Source organism: Octopus bimaculoides, chromosome 1 (assembly GCF_001194135.2).
Source record: "Octopus bimaculoides isolate UCB-OBI-ISO-001 chromosome 1, ASM119413v2, whole genome shotgun sequence".
Taxonomy (NCBI): domain Eukaryota; kingdom Metazoa; phylum Mollusca; class Cephalopoda; order Octopoda; family Octopodidae; genus Octopus; species Octopus bimaculoides.
In genome coordinates this window covers 155,658,048-155,671,311 of record NC_068981.1, presented here as the reverse complement: position 1 = coordinate 155,671,311, position 13,264 = coordinate 155,658,048, and positions in this window count along the sequence as shown.

Genomic DNA, 13,264 nt, shown 5'->3' with positions numbered 1-13,264 from the left:
GGCATAATATTTAAAGATTTTGCAGTGCTTAGATTCGTTCTCATGGCAATAGTGCTTACTCAACGTGTCCAGATAGAGGACATCAATATAATAGAGTATTGACCTTCTGTCCTCACTAAAGAGTTATATATCGAGAGAGTTCAATTTTTTTTGGAGCATTTCTAAAATGCACGAGCCACAAACTTCATAACTATAAATTATCACATTAAATTGCACATTGCTTTTTGTTTTTCTTCCAGAATTAATTATCAAAGAATAGAAAGAAATTCCTGTCATGTATTAGAACACTAATTTCGTTAGCCTCAACTGTAGATATTTATGAGACCTTGAAAATCTTTTGAAATGGGGGTTGTAAATGACGATTAAGATTTTATTAAATCAAACACGATGAATTTGTAGCGTATTTTGTTCTCTACGCTATTACACCATAATATTACTGAAGTCTTGCACCCTAGAGATAGCCACATATGTGTGTGTATCACCAGCGGATCATATACCCGAAGACGATCACTCTAAAGCATAGAGCGGTGATGTATTTATATACAGTTAACCATATGTCCGGTTACTGAGTGGATGATGGATTCGCATCTATAAAGTACTTAGATCCTAATGGCAAAGAGTATATACCTCTTCAAACCATTGGTCACTCTATGACCGTCGTTCTTTATGCTGTTTGTCTTGTTTTCGATTTGTGTTTTTCGTTGTTCGAAAAACAGTCCATGTACTCGTACTTCTTTATTGTACACGTTTCGTGATGTCCTGTGCCCACATATGCATATATATATACGTATAGATGTATGTAGATATACGTATGTATATATGCATATATATATCATCCATATTATATGGTTGAACGCCACTCATCCTCTTCCAAGTAAGTTTTATCTTAATAATTCTGGTGCACACTCTATACGATCTTTTTACTCTCTTTCTCTCTCTTATTCTTTTACCTCCTCTTCCCCCACTATTCTATCCTATTACTCTGTCACTCTCTCCCTCACTCCTCCTTCCTTACTCACGTGGCTCCCACGTGACTATCGGCCATCTTTCTTTCTTCTCCTAACTTGTATTTCTTTCTCTCCGTTGTAGCCGGAACAAGGAAGACGTGTTCTTGTCGGTCTCCTGTCCAAGCTTGATTTACGCGTTTGCCACCACAAATTCGTTTAGGCTTAGCAGCCCTTCCTCTTTGCTTTCACTGTCCTGTTTGTGCTACCAATTTTGACCCTCCGCAAAATCCCAAATTTTATTTAATTTGCTTTGCTTTGTTTTATCGAAAGCGTATAATGCTCAAAATACGAGAGTAGAAAAACAGTCAACAACTAATGAATGATCATTCTTTATGTTGTTTGTCTTGTTTTCCCTTTGTGTCTTTCGTTGTTCGAAAAAATAGTTCATATTCCATGTACTCGTACTTCGTATTTTTTGTTGTATGCGTTTCGTGACGTCCTGTACCCACATATGCATATGCATATTTCATTTCGTCAGGTCTAAAATAAAATATAAATAACAATAATAATAATAATAAATCAATCTACGTATTGTAACTTATAATAAATATCAACTAAATATATCAAAAAATATTTAATTGATATTTATTATAAGTTACAATACGTATATTGATTTTTATTATCATTATTATTATTATAATTATTATTTATATTTTATTTTAGACCTGACGAGTGACTATATTTTTGAATAGACTTAATTGTAGATCGATTTGATTATTAATCGAATTATTAATCGAATTGGTTTTATTAGTTATCTATTTGAAAATATAGCCACGAAACGTGCGTAGTCATTTTTATACCATTTACTAGTTATTCTTTTATGTACTTTATTGATTTTTAGAATAAGGTTTTTATAATATATTTATTTTCTAGAGGGTATGAATTACATTCTTCATAATTGAATTGTTTAATAGTGGTTTTCCTCTAAATTATATACATATATTTTATACTGGGAAATTTGATTTAGTTTTACTAAATTGAATTTTTCCCTGTAAGTTTTGGATTTTATTCCCTAATATTATATATATATATGTATATATATATATATATATATATGTGTGTGTGTGTGTGTGTGTGTGTGTGTGTGTGTGTGTGTGTGTGTGTATATTTGTTTCAATCGTTGGGCTGTGGTCATGCTAAGACACCGGATTGAAACCGCTGTGTATTTTGATAAAACTGTAAATATTTTCTTTCTCTTATCCATGATAAAGTTCTCCAAGCATTTTCTTGGTTGTTGATTTTGGGTTTTTTTATTTTTTATGTAAATTTACTGATAGAAACTGGCAGAATCGTTAGCAGGCCGGAAAAATGCTTAGTGGTATTTTGTCTGTCTTTAAGTTCTGATTTCAAATTCCACCGAGATCGACTTTGCCTGTTATCCTTTTTTAGGTAGATAAAATAAGGTACCATTTGAACGCTGGGACTCGCTGTAAATGACTTTGCCTTTCATCCTTTCGGGGTCGATGAAATAAGTACCAGTCGATCACTGGGGAACAATTTAATCGACTGTCTCCCTCCCACCAAAATTATAGGCTTTGCACTTTTAATTTCTATTATAGGCTTTGCGCCTATAATAGAAAGGATAATAATAATAGTTTCAAATTTTTTGACACAAGGCCAGCAATTTCACCAGAAGGTTAAGTCGATTACATCGACCCCAATCCAGTGTTGTGATAAAATAAGTACCAGCAGAACACTGGTGTCAATGTAATCGACTCAGACCCTCACCCGAAATTGCTGGTTGTGTGTCAAAACATTTGAAACCATTGTTATTATTATTACTACTATTATTATTGAGTGAGATAGCAGTGCATGCCACCAAAGTGACACTGGGGTAAAATATACAAAGCCCAGTATGCCCATTATGACTACTCGTCAGGTAAGGGTACATCAGGCACATGCATCACAACCAAATGTGCGCAACATGGTGATCCCATATCAAGATAAACAGCGCATGTCATTGCAGGTGGGATTTAGCTAGAATTTTCTTCAGGTCGAGTATCCCATCCCGGTCAAAAGGTCTTTGAATAAGGATTGTTTAAGGATGTTGAACGAAACACCCATGTTTCCAGAGGTGAGTTATTCAAACTCTCAACACATGGCTATGATGCTCCCCCACTACTTCTGCTCATGATCAGAGATGCACATATCATCAGCCACCAAAGGACATGTTCAACTGTTTAAGGTCAAACAACTGACAAACAATTCTGGGGTATTGAGCAGAATATTTGTTGTAGCCCATCTTTTGTAGCAAGACAAAACAATGTACATGATAACACTTCCAATCAGTTAAGATCAGAAGTCATGAGAGCCAGTTCCTGGTACTGCATCAGGGCATAGCCAGTACCTAGTACTGCATCAGGGCATTCTATCATCATTATTATTATTATTGAGAAAGAAAGCAGTGCATGCCATTTAAATGACACTGGGATAAAATATACAAAGCCCAGTATACCTATCATGACTACCCGTCAGATAAGTGTACACCAGGCACATGCATCACAACCATATGTGCGCAACATGGTGATCTCATATCAAGATAAACAGCGCATGACCTTGCAGGTGGGATTCAGATAGAATTTTCTTCAGGTTGATTAGTCCATCCCACTCGAAAGGTCTTTGAATAAGGGTTGTTTAAGGACGTTGAACAAAATACCCATGTCTCCAAAGATGAATTATTCAAACTCTCAACACATGGCTATGATGCTCCCCCACTATTTCTGCTCATGATCAGAGATGCACATATCATCAGCCACCAAAGGACGTGCTCAACTGGTTCAGGTCAAACAACTGACAAGCAAATCTGTGGTATTGAGCAGAATATTTACTGTAGCCCATCTTTTATACCAAGACAAAACAATGTCCATGATAACACTTCCAGTCAATTAAGATCAGAAGCCATGAGAGCCACTGCCTGTTACTGCATCCGGGCATTTGTTGTTGTTAAGGTGGCGAGCTGGACGAAATGCTTAGCGGTATTTCGCCCGTCTTTACGTTCTGGTTTCAATTTCCGCCAAGATTGACTTTGCCTTTCATCCTTTCGGGACCGATAAATTAAGTACCAGTGAAACACTGAGGTCGATGTCATCGACTAGTCCCCTCCCCACAAATTCGAGGCCTTGTGCCTCCAGTAGAAGGGATTATTATTGCTTTTGTTGTATGAGGCATACAGGCAGTCAAATACATGTTGATAGTTATATATTAGTATTATGATGAGTTATCAATGATTTATTAACAAATGTAAAATAGTTCTATGTTGTTATTTTATAATTTCAGTCTTCTAGATCTGTTTGAATCAAAGTGGGGAACTTATAAAAAAAATATGGCGGTCAAAGATAGGTGAAAGAAATATTGAAATAACATCAGAGATATGGAGAATAGACAAGAAAAGAGAGGGGAGAGAATAGTGAAGGAAAGGGTAGCCGTTAAGAAAGGGGTTAACAGGTACGCTGTGTTATTTTACGCTATTTATTACAGCATGCACTGAGTCGCCAAGCGTACTAGGAATTTGATCTGCGTAGCAACCAGGCCACACACTCTAAAATGGCTACTAGCTTGCTTTACTGCTGGTGCTACTGCTGCTGCTGCTGCTGCTGCTGCTATCGCTGCTGTTTGTGATGGTATGACGGTTGGGGTGTAAATGTTTCTGATTAACTGGTTGGTCGGTTGGCTGGTCGGTCGGTCGGTCGGTTGGTTCGTCTGGTAGGCTGATGAATGGATTTGACTGTTTGGGTGGTTACTACAGTACCGGAGTTTCTGTTGGAAGCAGTGACAGGCAAGACAAAATACTGCTGTGGTTGTATATTCGAATAATAATAATTATTATAATAATAATGAATCCAAGAAAACAAAAAAAAGTCACGGGAAAACTTCAGTAATTGACTAAATTAATAATATTTTTATGTTGCATTGTTTTAAGATATATTAATATAAAGTGATTTTTTTTTTACATATGTATAATGCCGTTATATAAATTGTTGTCATTATGTACAAGTCATGTTTTGTCAGTAATATAAAGCAGCTTTAAGTGTTACTTATTTAAATATTTTCACTCTATGTTCATATTATTTAAATGATATATAACTAGTGTGTGTGTGTACGTGTATGTGTGTATGTGTGTGTGTCTGTTTTATGACATTATTTCTTTGTCAATATTGCATTTCTCTGGAACTTCATTTCCGTTCACCAACAACAAAAAAGAAAATAATAATAATAGTAACAATTAATACAGTGAATTTTTACGTGATCACGTGAATAGCTAGAAATAGTAACCAAATCTCTTTCAAGATACATCCTACGTATTTGATAATGCAGTGCGAGATACTAATATTACATATGTCTTAAAAACTTGAGGTTGCTCCCTCAGGGCTAAGCCGTGGCTATGTGGACAGCAGAAATACCAACGTTTGTTGCAAAAAAAAAAATGATGGACAAAAGAAAGGAAAACAAAACTGAAGCATAACTCCCACCTAGTAGTAGTAGTAGTAGTAGTAGTAAATACTTCGCAGTTTGTTTATCAATAACTACTACAGTTACAACTGTTTCTCTGCCTCTACCACTACAGCTGCCATAAAAAAATTCTTATCCAAGTTAATACCATTTCTGCCGAGTAAAAATGTGACTCTTTTAATTAATTTTTTTTCTTTCATTTTTCTCTCAAGCTGTCATTTTGCATAAACTTGCCCTTCATAAATATTCACTAAAGTCTATATAGGTTCTTTTACGAGCTAACCAGGGAGGTTCTTTATTTAAAATTCTAGTATTGAACTGTGTAACTCAGTAAAAATCATGAGTTATACATACGTTACAGTTTCCGTCTTCCAAATTTCACTCACAAGTTAGTAATCAAACTGAGATTATGGAAGAAGATACTTCGCTCGAGGTACCGGCCGCGCAGTGATGTCAACCCCTGAATCACGTTATTGTGAAGCGAGTCTCTTAACCACACAGTCATGCGAACGCTCATTCGGTTTAACACCACCCTCAGGTCACGGGGCGCCTGTAGGGGATTCCTCACTGTTGTATGCATTCGGATCAGGTCTACGGTCTGTAGATAGCTGATGAGGTGTGGTTCGTTATTAATTTCTCCCTACCTCGGAAGCCCCGTAAAAATATCCTCGATATTGCCCTTCCTCCTTTAAACCAACACTCATTCTCACACGCACTTTTCACCGTCTTAACGTTTTTGATAATGTAGAACCAATATGCCTGGAAAAAAAGAAAGGATTATCATAGCTGGAACAACTTTGATTATAGATCTGTTCGATCAACAGCAATAGCCAAAAGAAGAGCAGGAACTTTTTTCGTTTTGTCAGTTTTTTAAACTTTACTGATCATTGGTTTTTTTCCTACTTGAATCGACACCGTTTCCGGTGTTTTATAGTCCAATATACTAACCACTCGGCAATCACATTGAGTAAACAAGTATGCTTTGAAATTTCGTGGTTTCGAGTTTCACTCCACAACGCGACCAAATTCTTATGAGTATAATTTGGCAGTTAGGCAGTGTGAGGAAGCTTGTTGGTGGAACCATTTTTGCACTTGGGTTGTAGACAAGAACCGATGTCTATTATAACCCTGCATCCTGGTCCTTCGGTATCTTTAGGAGAATACAGTTGCAAATATCCAGAACAAGTTTCATATTCAGAATCCCTCCCATCAGTCACGAGAATGGGTTGAAAAAGCATCATTAGTTCTGCATTTCCCTCTATGTAAATCATTAAAAAAAGGTAAAAGAACATAGTACTTATCTCCCTTCTTTGATAGGTACGACCATTGTCCTACATCTATTGTATTTTGACCCATGGTCAGTGCTGTGTATTAGGCAAACAAGGCATCTGTATTGCGGCGCTATAATATGGAGACACCAGAAAAGACAAAAACTGTGTTAACAAATATATTTTATAAACCTAAACTTTGTATCCATAACCGTCAATCAGGAAACGTTGTAGTTGTTAGAATAATGTTTTAGTAGTAGCAGAATATTGAATCATCACCACATAAACTATTGATACAATATTATACACTTTTATTATAAGCTATCCTCTCGGCTGTATTCAGTAAACTATTATGACTGAGTGAAAGGGACATCACTGATAGACTGGCGTAAACGTGGCATCAGCCCTGTTGCGACCTAACGCTCCCTTATTCTATGCATTATTCTCTCACTTTCGCTTTCTATCTCTCAGAGAGAGAAAGAGAGAGAGTACACAGTGAATAGAGAAGGAAGTGCAGAATTCATCCGCTTAAAATGAGGGTAGCCATGGTTGGGGTGCCTTTAATCAAGCAACAACATTAGCAAAGACAACAATTTGTTAGAAATAACAGCCAAAATCTCTCTGTCTTATAGATAACGTATTGGGCAATATGATCCTTTATATATACAAATATGGAATGGTTGTGGCAAGAACTTATGTGATCTCAGGTCTACCCGATCAGAGCTGACTCGTGATTAAGTAACAACAACATCGGATTTATTCAGTTTTGACATATATTTAAATGAATTTAAATATACTCTAACAGAAATGCTGTTCTTTCAATCTGCCTGTTTTACAATGTTTTCAACTCCTCGGAACTGGTATGTTTCGGGTTACTTCTCTTTTGTCCACTCACTTCAAGTCCTGTACTGATCATTTCTTTTAGTCCTTTTTACCTTGAACGTCACACTTCAAGAACCCTTTAACCCTCCCTGCTTGTATTCTGTCCTGGGTCAACTTGCAGCTGTAGAAGCAGAACATTTCACTGGTCTCAAGGACGGGTTGCTTCGATGACCAAGAGAGCAACCTCTTCGATCAGACCAGACTAGTTTGATCGGAGAATTGTTAGAATGTAAGCCACAGCACTTGATTGAAAGGAGATATTTGAACCATAACAGTAAAAAGAAATAGTATTACCAATAAAAAAAGGTCCATCAAACGTTAGACTATAGTTTGGGATTTGTAAGACACCGAGAAAAAAGTAGATTAAAGATTATGGGTGTAACTATTACAACAAGCTTATATAGAACATAGTTCCGCCATACATAACTAGTACAGAGGCTTACGGCACTGTGAGAAATCACTATCAAGCTGTACTCGGAAGGAAGAGCCATCCAGTACAAGACACAAATCTGATTTATCATGGAGTACACCTGTCTATCCTGGATACTTTATATAGCATATTCAAGTAATTCAAAACAATCCAACAGAAATCTCTCGAGATAATCGAAGCTGATAGAACAATTGCCGAAACAGTCATCATCAACAGATTACATCGCAGATGACAAGTTTCAGCCATGACAGTTCTCTATAAGATTCGCAGTCCATCGAAATTCACAGATTTACAGCCATCGCAATACAGATCTCGTTATACGTCTCCTCAGATCTACAATTTGGATGCGAGCTTTCTGCATTCTGCTATTAATACATAGAACAAAGTTTCGGAAGCAACAATCAGAACCATTCCAACAGACGAATTATAAGCTACAAAATGTTGAGTACACAGACAGCTCTTCTTGCCTTTACCTTAAACTATGTAGTGAATCTCCATTGGCTCACTTGACTCCACTTTGAACTTCAACATCCAACGGATATATTGTTCACGAGTAAAGACTGTCTTGAACCTGCAGGCATTTAGACAAATGAGAGGACAAGATTCCCTCCTGAACGGGACGCTACCACATCGCATGGTTGACTCCTCCCTCCTCATCTGCTGCTGGTACTTCTTTTCAACTAAGCAGAATGAAACAACGTGAAATGAAGTTCCTTGCTTCAGAACACAATGTGCCGCCAAAGAAATTAAATCACTTTAGAACCTTTATGAACTCAACACTCTAACCAATAGGCCTGGCGCCTTCACATAGTCCATGAGTGAATGATATAAAACTAAAAGATTAACACCAAACTGGCATTGAATTACATTGTTTAATATTGACCTCCTGCAAAGAACAATTCTTGTGTCCTGGTGATTCCTTAGGATCTTAATCGCAATATCTTCCAATATTCTTTCAGAACGCCTCCAGCTGTACAGAGTTTGAATCTGCACAAGACAGTCCACATAAACAAATCAAATGTGTACAAGAATACACGGCATTCTTTTCTACTCTAGGCATAAGGCCCGAAATTTTTGGGGTGGGGACCAGTCGATTAGATCGACCTCAGTATGCAACTGGTACTTAATTTTTCGACCCCGAAAGGTCAAATGTAATAAGGGACGACAAGGACAACTAACTCTGGTTCCACAGAAAATGAATGATTTTTGTGGTACGGGAACATCTAACATCCTAAGATGTAAATTCTTAGGATGTAAGAATTTACATCCTAAGAGTAAATTCGATCAAGAGAATAATAGCTCCACCGGACTGCTCACCTAAATGTGCGATGATAGAGATTAGACTATTGTTCAAATTGTATTGGGACGTCCATAATCACATCAAAATGAGTACAAAAAGTATAGGTATAAGATGACTAGAATAAATCACTGAAATTTTTGCAAGAGGTTTGGATATATATGCACAATAAAGAGCTACACCCATTTTGTTGGAAGAGAAATGAAAGTCTTCGAAAACACTGAAACCCAAGTGGTTATGAGACTTTTTTACAAGTCTAAAGAATTATTGAACACAGGCCAGGTATTGGAGTTATTGATGAGAAGAAACTGTGTTGTAATCGATTTGACATGCCTATTTGTCCTTCTCTTCTTTTTTTTTCTTTACTCTGGGATCAAAGTAGAATGTTCTCCTTGCGTGAATTATAAAATTCTCAGATGCTGAAACAAAAACGTTGAGTTATGATCCTGTCAATTACCATCTGTGACAAAGAATTTGAGACTAAAGCTTGAAATGGTAGATTTCGATCAGGGAGTAGAGTGCAAAGTAGAAAATTGTTCACTTGTTCACCGAATTAATCATCTAGATCTCGATACGGAGTAGAAACAAACATGAACCGCATAAAAGAACTTTTATAGGAAAGGGAGAAACCACCAATACTGTGTAACATAATAATAATAATAATAATAATAATAATAATAATAGCTTCTTTATGGGCCCCGCCAAGGTACAAAGGACATTGGTACAATACAAAAACAAAACACGCAGATGGGTTTGTTCGAATACATGGTATTCTTTTCTACTCTAAAACAATAAGGTAACAAGAAAATATTAACAATGAATAATTCCCCAAAAGCGCGGAGACTTCAGGGTCTGATAGTGCAGACACCACAAAACCATAGTCAACCTGACCACTAAGGCAAGTGATCTCTCCTTCTCCTTCTCCTCCAGTCTACAGGTGCATGCTCAGAGAAGGCTCGCTCACTAGGATCATCTTTGCCACTCTCATCTACCTTTCAACAAATTTTCTTCACCTTCATTTTCTTTTTCAGTTGAAACTTGAATAATTGGGCATAGTTAAAGTAAAATGTGTCTATCTTCAGCCCCTTCCGCTTGGACCATCACACAAACTTTTTCACCAAGGCCACCATGCAGATAAACAGGGCTTAACTTCTCGGCCAAAGAAATGCGCCGGTACGATCTTCACAATGGACGCAGAAGATAGCTGAATCTGTCCTATACGCAACAGCAAGTGTCCAACATAACTCTACAAGACTGCAATGCTCGAGCAATGGACAAGTGCATGCAGAACAGCTTTGTCCTTCTGCGTGCATCGCGAGGAAACGTGGTCGATAGCACTTTCATGCCTGTCGAGTTTATCCTGAACAGGCATTTCCCCTACCCCTCCCCGGTATTACTACCAGACCAGAGATTTCTGGAATTGATCCATGGGCCCTAGCCCAAAAGTCTTTCGAGCAGATTCTTGCCGATGCTCAGTCTACTCGAAGACGTCGTTTCTCTTTCCCGTCACTAACCATTTGGTGAATTGGAAACTGTTCTGACTGCATTACCCGGGTGTCTGAGAGTTGTGAGCGCCTGAAAGATACTCTAGGCGCCAGGCGGTCTGCTTCGGTATACGCTCGATCCAGACCTGCAGTTCAATAAAAGAGACAAACTAGTGAAACACAAATCTAACAAAAGATGACCATGCCTGCTCACTTTCAAGGAAACGCTGACGATGTCACAGCCTCAGCACATGCCTGCGAATTACCAACCACAACATGCCCAGACCTCCACAGAAAACAGAAGGGCAAGGCACGACGGTCAAACAGTAATATATGACGGAAGCGATGTGAATGTTCACCGTCTCTGCCCGACCTTTCAAGGATAGCTTTCTCTCGACTCATTTGTAGGTGAGATTAACCACCCAACTCGTCATCATATCCTAGATCTTCACTTGGCGATCGATACCAAACCAGATCCCGAACTATTCAACAGGTTCATCAGCCCAGCACCCTACAGAGTTGTTGGACGATATCGACTGCATGCCCACCGACAAGTCAGGGTTAATCTTAGCTTATACCACCACTTCGCATTTCTTTAGAATAGTGTTGATCATTTTGATTTCCATGGAGGTCAGTACAATAAAGTCGACTGGTTATGTTGACACAGCTGTCCCGCGCCTCTTTACACCAACTTACCAGCCCGGCGTCTTCTTTCTCTTCAAAAGTGTACTCAGTCTACGTTTGGGTACTTGACTGACTTTATTTTATAGACCCTGAATGGATGACGATTATGCAAGCAACAAGATTTGAACTCTGAATGCAATGACTCAGAACAAATACGGCAAAACATTTTCCCGGCGCTCTAACGATTCTGCCAATCCAGTTCCCTTTAATAATGGTTTCAAATTTTGGTACAAGGCCAGCAGTTTCGGAGTAGGGGCTAAGTCGATTACATCGACCCCAGTGTTCAACTGGTAGTTATTTTATCGACTCCCGATTGGATAAAAGGCAAAGTCGACCCCGGGGGCATTTCTGCCAGCTCATCGCCTTAATAACAAAAATAATAATGATCCTTTCTGCTATAGCCACCAGAAACGAAATCTTGCGAGAGGGGGCTAGCCGATTGCCTTGACCCCAATGATTTGAGAGGGTGAAAGGCAAAGTCAACCTCGACGGAAAAACATATAAATAATAATACAGCAGGATGATTTAAAGAATATTAAGATTCAGGACAGCGCTGACATACGAGGCGTGCCTTTTAACTGCAAATGAGAAAAACAAGCATTATCTTTCCTGTAATACACAGCTTATTCTTCGGCGGAATAATATCAATAATCCTTTCAACTATAGGTACAAGGACTGAAATTTGGAGGAAAGGGCTATTCGATTATATCGATCCCGGTAAGCGATTGGTACTTATTTCTTCAACTGCGAAGGGATGAAGGCAAAGTCAACCTCGGCGGAATTTGAACTAAGAACGTAAAAACGGACGAAATGACGTATTGTCCGGCGTGCTAACGTTTCTGATAGCTCGCCACCTTGATGATAATAGTATTGGTTTCAAACTTTGGCAGAAGGCCAGCAATTTTGAGGGAGGGAGAAAATCGATTATATCGACCCAGTGCTCAACTGGTACTTATTTCATCGACCCCAAAAGGATGAAAGGCAAAGTGGACTTCGGTGGCATTTGAACTCAGAAGGTTGAGACGGACGAAATAACGCGATACATTTTGCTCAGCGCAGTAACCATTCTACCAGCTCGTCGCCTTCTTACTACTAATAATAATAATCATTTTTACAATAGACACAAGGCCTGAAATTTGGGGGTAGGGGAAAGTCGGTAACATCGACCCCAGTGCGTAATTGGTACTTATTTCATCGACTCCAAAAGGATGAACAGCAAAGTCGACCTCGGCAGAGTTTGAACTCAGAACGTAGCGATAGACCAAATACTTTGAAGCATTTTGCCCGGCGTGCTAACAATTCTCCCAGCTCAATCCTTTCTACGAAAGGCACAAGGCCTGAAATTTGGTGGGAGGAGTACAGTCGATTACATCGACCCCAGTGTGTAACTGGTACTTATTTCATCGATCCCGAAAGGATGAGAGGCAAATTCGACCTCGACGGAATTTGAACTCAGAACGTAGCAGCAGACGCAATACCGCTAAGCATTTCGTCCGGCATGCTAACGATTCTGCTAGCTCGCTGCCTTAATAATAATAATAATCTATTCTACTAAAGGCACAAGGCCTCGGATTTGACACTCAGGTAAAACATTGGGTACATACAAAAGATACGATGATAATGGACCGTCTCAGTCATAACTCATCTAGGACCATAAAAACGAAGATCTAAATGTAAACAGTATCATGCGGGCGGTCCAGTGCACTTCGGTAATACTCCACTTTCTTCTCAAAAATTTGAAGTAAGAATTTAAATCTTAGTAA